Consider the following 8,538-nt stretch of genomic DNA (forward strand, 5'->3'; position numbering starts at 1 on the left):
GTAGACCAGGTTGGCCTCGAACTCAGAAATCCGCCTGCCTCTGCCTCCCGAGTGCTGGGATTAAAGGCGTGCGCCACCACGCCCGGCTCGGTTCCTCACTTGGATGGAGGCTCCTGATGATGGTGGGGCTCTGGCTGGAAGGCTTGACGGGGGCACGGGAGTGGGTGCGTGGAAGGGAATGGGTTAAGCGGCGGCCTCCACATCTGGGAGCCATTGACGCATTCTTGCCTGCTGAGCGCATGTTTGTGGATGGATCTGGACGGGACAGATCGGGGCGGGGCGGCAGAGAGGGGCTGGGCGGGTGGTTCGCCCCGGCGGAAATCCAGACGGGAGCGGGAGACTGCGCTAGCTCAGCGGGGCGGCAAGGGTCTGGGGAAACGCTGCACCGAGTTTTCCCTTGCGTCCGACCTCTGGACAGAGTGTCCCACGGACCTGAGCTGTGCTACTACCTTCCAAGGCCGCCAGAGCAAAGCCAGAGAGAGACAAGCAGATATTCCAGTTCTAGGCCCGGTTCAGACACCCATGCAACCGTGGACAAAATCCCATGTGGGCCTTGGACCTCCTGTTCTTAGTCTGAAAATCCGGACATCGGATTAGACTGAGCGTCCCTAGGGTGGAGGCCTGGGTGTGTGGCACTTCCCTTGCCAGTGGGATGTCCTATGGGGGGCAGTTGCCACTTCTCTGCCCCGGAACTCGGGTGAGGTAGGCACTGCATAGTGGACTCACCCTCCTCCAGTGCAGTGCTAGAGGTGGAAACCTTAACGTCTGGCTGGCCGGGAGGGGGCTTGTGACAGTTGGGAATTGAGCTCTGGAGATGGAGTGTGGTTCAGATCCTGTCCTCCTGGAACATGTATGAACTGCCCTCGGCCTTCAAGTGGGAGTCTTTTAGAATGGAGAGCGACTCCAGGCCGTTCAAAGAGCTGGCGTGGGGTGACCATATTTCTAGCTACTCGAAGGGATTCAGTTGAGCTAGAAATTTCCTCTAACCTACTCAAGCCGGAGAGGTGTTTGGGAAAGAAGGATGTTCGTATGGAGAAGACGGTCTTCTCTTTGTACTTCGGTTTTGCAGATGAGAAATATTAAAGTCCAGAGGAGCCAAGTGTTTTGCTCAAGGTCAGATAGCTTTCAGTTTCAGATGGCTCCGGAGGATTGTGATTAGGAGAGACAGAGACTTGACAGCTGGGGCAGGAGTCAGTTGCGTTCTCCATATTACACCACCTCCTTTCTTCCCAGGTTTGGTAGGTGTGTGTGATGTGTGTGTGTCTCTCTATGAGTGTGGGCGTGTAGCGGGGGCGGGGGGGGAGGGAGTGTGTGTAGGATCCCGCACCCTGAGGTTCGTTCACCGCCGAGTTGTATTTTTATTCTTTTCTCTGAACTTCACACACACATACACCCCCCTCTGAATCTCTTTCTGGCGTGTTGAGGGAGGGATTCTCCCAGATTCCCACGGTCCAGCCACCAGCTGGAAGCGTCTCCTTTAAGACTCGCCCTTCCCTGGGTCTATTAAGGAGAGAGGGGCGGGTGTGAGCATGAGGACACGCCCCCGGTTAGTGATTGGCCCGTGGCATGCAGGGGCGGGCCTGCGGCAGGGGGGCCTCCCTCCCACCCCAGTTCCATACCCTCCGCCCCCCCAGTCTAGGGCTCCGGGTAAAGTTTCAGCCTCTGCACGTGACTCGCCATGGCCGCTGCCGTCGCCCCGCGCCCCTGAGCTGCGGCCCCCCGGACGGCTCCTCTCCGAGGACCCCACACCCCTGACGCCGGGCAGCGCCGCGGCGCCTGCTTGGGGCAGACCCTGTGCCCGCAGACACGCAGACGGGTTGCATCCCCTCGCTTCGAGGTAACCTCTCCCCTGGAACCCTGGGGAACCCTCGATTCTCTCACACATCGGGGCCCGGTGGCCCACTCTGGATGGGAACTGCGGGCGGGGACTGGGTGCCCGGCAGTTTCGACGGGGACCTGGGGTTTCCTGGACTTCCCAGCCTGCCGCTGGCGTGTCCGGGGTTGGGGAGCCCCGTCTGCGCCGCGTCTTCGCGCGCACAGCCTTGAGGCTTCTGCGGCCGCCTGCCGCGCGTGTCCCCGGCGCTCCAGTCGTGGTGGATCTACTGCTGGGAACTCTCTTTTCTCTTCAAACCCAAACCAAACAAAAAGACTTCTTGAAACCTGTTTGGGGAGAGATCAGATGCCCAACGGACTAGCCCCCTCCTACTCTTTCTCCTGTTACCTGAGCCGCCCTGTGGTTTGGGGAGAATCAGCCAGGGGCCCACCCCCACCAGAGGGAACTGGCTGGGGGGGCGGGGCCCGCTCAGCTGGTGTCTCGGTTGGAGTGTGGGGGAGCCGTCAGAATTGGGTGCGGGAGCCATAGCAGTTGGGTGAGACGCGCCTGAGTTTTGTGTTACTTGGGGCTTGTGGAAGCCTTTTGGGGTGAGGGAAGGACAGAATAGACTGGCCGACCTTGCTCCGCTGAGGATGTCTGGGATTTAGTGCCACCCACGAGGCTTGGAAGCTGCTAACCAGATGTGTGTATGTTGAGGGGTGGTTGGCAGATCAGTTTAACTGTGTCTCCTTTTCTCTCTGGGCACTGCCCTGCTGTCTTACTGTTCGTGGGAAAGGGGGACAGATCCCCCAGTGTGCTAGGCTGGGGGTGGGGGCTAGCTCATATGGAAATAATTTAAAAAGCAACAACAACAACAAACTGAGTCTTGGGAAGTTTCTTGCCCTGCCCCTCCACTATTCATCCCGTCTTGGATAGGATGCCCAGCATGCTGGCATGGAAGGGATGGTACCCCTTGCTCCTTACCTGATGCCAGCTCCCGATGTTGCAGCCAGATGGCTACCTTCTACCTGTGGACCGTGTGCACATGTATGTGTGGATGTTTTCCAACAGAATTGCTACCCTTTGCTCTCAGTTCTGCCCTTGATCACCCCACCATCCTGGGGATGGGACTCAGGCTTGTCATCTTTTATCTTCACAAGGCAAAACTTGGGGCGCGCGCGGGGGGGGGGATGGCGGGGGAGGATATTATCCAGTAAGGACTCTGATGACCTGTGAGGAAATTAGGGTTCAGACCCCCAAACTCCTCCTACTCCTCCAGGGCTTTGTATGGAGATGAAGCATGGGAAGGCCCAGATTGGAGTAGGGGTGGCCTGGAGCCTTGGGGCTTCCCCTGGAGGGGTGGAGATGAGTAGGGGGAGGGAGCAAGAGGTTCTGGAGTTATCTATGTAGCTCTTCCTCCTGAGGAATAGGGGGGATGTGGAGTCACAGAGTTTGTGTCTCTGAAAGATGATGCACTGGGAGGGGCTGGCACATACATCACTGCTGCCTGGGAGGCTGGGCTGGGAAGCAGAGCGGTCAGTGGGGTCAGACTCAAGTAGGCCCTTGGGAGCCTACGATGGTGGGTGTGCAGGCACTTGGAGGGTGTGAACCTGTGGTGTATGCAGAAGACCCACAATGCAGGAGCTGGTCGCAGTTCAGAGAAGCCCCCTCCCCCCGGGCTGGGCCTTGCCTGCCACAGCTCTGTCTCTGTCTCTGTCTCTGTCTCTGTCTCTCTCTCTCTCTCTCTCTCTCTCTAGTTTGACCCTGAATGCACCTGCTGCCACCCTGGGATCCCTCTCTAGTTCACCTCCTCCTCTTAACCATGTGGCAGCCTGGCAGGAAGCTAGCTATAGCTCATCCTGATCACCCCTGTGCCTCCTCTGGTGGGCACAGTCACCCACACACGCCATGACGTTGTTCCTGTCAGCCTGTCTAGTGAGGGGGTGAGGACACTGAGTGGCCTTCAGGTCTGCTTGGGGGGGGGGGGNGGACACTGACACGGACACTTCCGTTAACCGTTTGCTCTCTGAAGCTGGCTCTGCCTTCTGCGTTTTTTTTTTCCTTACCAGGTGTCTCTGTTCAGGAACCAAGGTTTTAGATGGATAGCCTTCAGAGTTAGGTGTCATGTGGGCAGGGCTTGGAATAGCATTAATGCCCCCGGGGATGCCTGAGCAGAGAAGGACCCCTTCTCAATTGGAGGGGGCCCTGGTGCGCTGAGTCCTCCGTACAGTCTGCTGGGGAGCACTGCCTGGGATGTAGGGTGATGGGTGGCTGGGGAAGGCAGTCCCATCCCTTTGACAAGTAAGTACAATGATTTGCTCCCAGCACCCCACCCCTGGCTGCTGGTGGTGGTTTTGAGAGTGTGGGAAGCTGTGGCAAGAGCCTCTGGCAAGATGACCAAGGTTGTCTTGACTTACCAAGTCTTGAGAAAGAAGCATAGCCACTGATACCCCCAGCTTGCAGAGGCTTTGGCTACACATCCTAGCTGACGCCTGCTGTCTTTTCCTCCTGTGTTTCCCTCCGCCCGCCCTCCTGCTGCTGTCTGGAGCCCACACGCTTTCTGTGGGCTGTGGGGGCAGGGCAGGGCAGGGCAGGGTCTGGATCTCCTTGTGTGTCTAAGGAGGTGTTCTGGGAATTGGCAAGATGAGTTGAGGGTGTCTGGGTGTCCCTGCAGGGTGGGAGGCGTGAGGGGGACCTGGCCCAGAGTGTGAGAATATGTCAGTGTGGGTGTGTGGGTGTCCCTAGTCTGGTTAGGGTGTGGGTGTCTCTTGCTTCGTCTGGCTCTTGTCTGGCTCTTGCCTCCCTCTCTGGTCCCCACACCCCTCCTTGGATCTCCCCCCCCCCAAAAGCTGGGACCGCCTGCCTTCTCTCCTCTTTGCAACTGGAACCTCCCTTGCCTGTTCCAGGAATTTAGTAAGGAGGAGGAAGAGGCAGGCAGGCAGACAGACCTCCCACACTCTAGTCCGCCCGCCGGCCTGGCATCACAGGGAAGATGAAATAGGTGTTGTAGGTTTTGCCTGGCTTCCCTGCTTCCTCCATCACTTAGGGGCTGCCTCCTGCAGAGGTCCTGAGACTGCCCTGAGATACCTCCTTCCATTTAGCATCTGCCCCCAAAGCCCCCTGCTGGACCTCCAGGCTCCCAGGAGCTGATGGGGGGATTAGGCTGCTGCCAGCCTGGCCAGCACCTGTTGCCAACCCCAGCCTTGTAACTGGAGCTGGCCAGTGAGGGGCTGCAAAATGACAGGTGGAATTTCTGCAGCCAGCCCCCCACCTCCACTGGATGTGCCTTCCTGGTAGGAACTAGGAAAGCCCATCCCCCCCATCTCCTCCATGTCAACCTAATTGGAGTTCTGACGCTCTTATCCTGCCTGAGGGACCCCTTTACCCTATCATAGGCTGCCATAAAGTCAGGCAGCCCTCCTTGAAGTTCTTAGAACTCTGCTGCCTTGACAGGGTTCTCTCTGTGTGTGTGTGTGTGTGTGTGTGTGTGTGTGTGTGTGTGTACACGTACATGGGGGGCAGATGGGGTGGTTCTCTTAATGTTTTAATTGCATAAAAACTGGGAGCTCAGCTCTCGGCCGGTGGGGAGCCTGGGGCTGGCTGGCCGCCCGGTTTGAGCTAAATATAGCCTGGGACATCTGCAGAGAAGGGGAGGGGGGTGGAGGGAGGTTCCATTCCCCCTCACCTCAGCCAAGGTGCCCTCGTCTGGGCGGGCACCTTGGAGCCAGGAGCGGGGATTCCTCAGCACAAAGGGCAGGGGAGTGGTGGGAGGGGCTGGGCACTTGGGAATTTGCCTGCTTGGAGGCCTCCAGAAAAACCAAAATGAACCGGTAGGCTCACGATAGGACCCATGTGGGGTGCGTGGGGTACTGGTTAGATCCTCTAGCCCTGGCTCCCTCTTCCCCCAAAAGTTGTCTAAGGTCAGGCAGTCTCAGTGTGTCTCGGTGACCTACTCATTGTGTGCCTGTGAGTAGATACCTATTAGGGGGCCCCTCCCACTGGAGCTTCTGCCCCTTGGGCCCTGCTGCAGGTCCCCAGCCCTTCTGTCCCTTGCCCCACAGCGAAACCTTCAGCCCAGGAATCGAGACTTGAGAAGAGGAAGCTGTGGCATGGAGTTCTCTGATCTCCAGTCACGGCAGGAAGTGGAGAGGAGGGGGAATGAGGGGGGGGGCAACCTTGAGTGGCAGGTGGAGAAGGAGGGCCCCGTGAGCCCTGTATGAACTGACCGTGCACACAGTGGTGGGGAGTGGCCACCCTCCTAGCTGATCCCTCTTCTCTCCAGCTCCAGGTAGGGGAATGTTGGGGGATGACAGCTGATTCCCCAAAGGCTGCAAACTCTCCAGTCAGCAACCCCCCTAACAGCGAGGGGAGGAAAAAAAATTGCTTCCTGTCACGTGCTCATCACTTCCTGTCCCACTGTGGTTCCTGGGATGTTTGTTGTTGGTTGCCATGGCGATGGCCGCCGTAGGCACTACCCCTGGTTTTTGTGGGGAGGGACCTGCCCCTCCCCTCAAGGCCCACAATTGGGAGGGGGGCACTTGGGAGGCCTGACTAGGGGGCCCTTTCAAGCCGAGTCTGTGTATATGTGTGTGTGTGGTCTCTGACGACTCAGGTCCCTTAGGGCCCTCAGACTTCTGTCTGTGGGAAGGAGTCACAGCCACCTACTCAGACAGTGTTGGGAAGACTGACTTGTGGCCATGACTGTGTGAGACTGATTTAGTAGCCGCATCCCCTCAGTCTGGGTCCTTTTGCCTCTTCAGACCTCATTTCATAGGCCCTTGCCTTCCTCTGTCTTCTTCCTTCCTCCCCGGGGTGTTTGTGGCTTCTTGGGATCCAAGCTGGAAAGTACAGGACCCTGGGCCACCGGGTCCTGGTGTTTTATGGTGGGGAGACAGTGAGTTCTGCAGCCAGTTGGCTCTCCCACACAGTGCTGCACGAGCCTCTCCCTGATTCAGCAAGCCCTGTTCTTGAAGGGAAGCCCAAGGGCTCAGGGACCACATTTTCCCACCTAATGCGGGGGGGGGGGGCTTCTCTGCTTGCTAGGGATGGAGAAGGGAAGAGATGCCCCTTGATTTTTGCTGGACTGGGGAGGGGGGGCCTCCCTGTAGAGTAGGAAGTTCCTGGGGGGGGTCCTAGGGTGTGGGGTTGTAGGGCAGGGAACAGTCTGACTCAGGCCTGATCTGGGGTCAGAGCCAAAAGGATATCCTGAGGTGGGGGTGGGGGAGGTGTTCCTGGCTTCCCTGCAGCCTGGGTCCCCAGAGAGGGATGATGGGAGGGACTGGTAGCATCTAGTTCTATTGGCACTGTGCCCTAGGATTCAGAGTGGAGCGGGCTGGGGTTGCTGGGGCTGGATTGAGGCGATGAGTGGGCACTAGTAGAGCCCACCCCTACTGGCTGTTGGTCTGTCTGCTTCTCCATGCGCCCCCAATCTCTCTCTCTCTCTCTCAAACACACACACACACTGCTTCTCCACCCCCCTTCCCCTAATTATGACTGAATTGTGTGTGTCTTGCATGTGGAGAGGAGGCGGGGGTGGGAGGGGGCAGCTGCCAAGGTGAGGGTGGGGAAAGCCCCGTGCCAGGCTGGGCGTGCACATAGGTGATTTCCAAGCTGGGGGGTCCCCTTTGTGCCCCTTTGGTCCCCTACAGACAGAGTGACTGCCGTACCATCCACACACTCCTGTGGTCTGGCTGTGGCCAAGGCAGGCTGATTTCTTCCTCTTCCTGTCTTCTTCCTTCCCCATGGCTTGGCCCCTTTCTTCCTGTAGGCCTGGGCTGCCCCCTGGCCTTTCACCTACTCTGTTTCCATTGGAAGACCCAATTACAGCCCTGGTTCAGGATGAGCCCCTCAGCTACCCTGCGCATGGGAATTCCTGAGTGAATGAATGTGTGCCACAGGTGGGGTATGGGACGGAGCCCCTACTCCTTTTTCTTGTGCCCAGCTTGTCCTGGGCTTCTGTTGTCTGGTTGATCTTCATGCTTGTTAGTCATTCCCAGCTGACATGTGGCCTCTGGGACGTGCTCAGGACCTGACTTCACATTTTGGGGCTAGGTTTGCCAGCCAGGCCTAGCTGTCGAGACTCCTGCTGGCAGTGAGGAGGGCTGGCCGCTGGGAAAGGCCCTTCCGCTTGGTCCTGTCGTCCTGCCTTTAGTAGTCTTTTCCTCAGTGAGGATGAGCTTGCCTCTGAGGAGGACAACGAGAGCTATGACTTGGGGGAGAACCCTTGGAGAAAAAAAAAGAGTTATGGTCACAGCGGCTTCCCAGCCCGGTCTGCAGATGAAGCCGAGTGGAGGAGGGGAGAGGTTGTGGCTTTGTGTGTGTGTACACGTCTTTTTCCTGGAAAGCTTATAAATAGTTCTAGCCCACTGTTCTGGTTTGAAATCGGTCCTATCCTGCCCTGCCCCTGCCTGGCCAGCTCAGCTAACTCCAGGGTAGGGGGATCCAAAGGATGAAGGGCTCCTTCTCTCTGCCAGGGCTGGAGGCCCTCCCACCCAAGTTAAGTTTGAGCTCTAAGTCTCATTTGCATATGATTCATTAATTGTCTAGAGTGCTTAGGAAACCCCCGTCTCCCCGTTTTTTTGTTTTTTGTTTTTAACGCTCCCCTTCAGTCTTTGCCCCTTAACTCAGCCCCTTCAGTAGGAACTGCTCATGGCTGGGTATGTTAACTTGTTTGGTAAAACGTTTGCCCAGCACGCATGAAGCCCTGTGTTCTTTTTTTTTTTTTT

The 8,538-nt window shown here is 57.7% G+C and overlaps 1 protein-coding gene across 4 annotated transcripts in view; it reads left to right on the forward strand.

The window, feature by feature from the left end:
* Positions 1-8,538, forward strand: part of Rara (retinoic acid receptor alpha) — a 47,221-nt gene that overhangs the window by 8,402 nt on the left and 30,281 nt on the right. Inside the window, exons 1-2 of one of the 4 annotated variants that reach the window (XM_029483721.1) lie at positions 1,156-1,238; positions 1,635-1,837. The exons of 1 other annotated variant lie outside the window; for it this stretch is intronic. The gene's annotated coding sequence lies outside the window, so the exon portion shown is untranslated. Of the gene's footprint in view, positions 1-1,155; positions 1,239-1,629; positions 1,838-6,084; positions 6,102-8,538 lie in introns of those variants that run through there. 2 more of the 4 variants (XM_021175765.2, XM_029483724.1) reach the window with 2 other exon arrangements.

This window comes from Mus caroli, chromosome 11, assembly GCF_900094665.2.
Source record: "Mus caroli chromosome 11, CAROLI_EIJ_v1.1, whole genome shotgun sequence".
In the NCBI taxonomy this organism is placed as follows: Eukaryota; Metazoa; Chordata; class Mammalia; order Rodentia; family Muridae; genus Mus; species Mus caroli.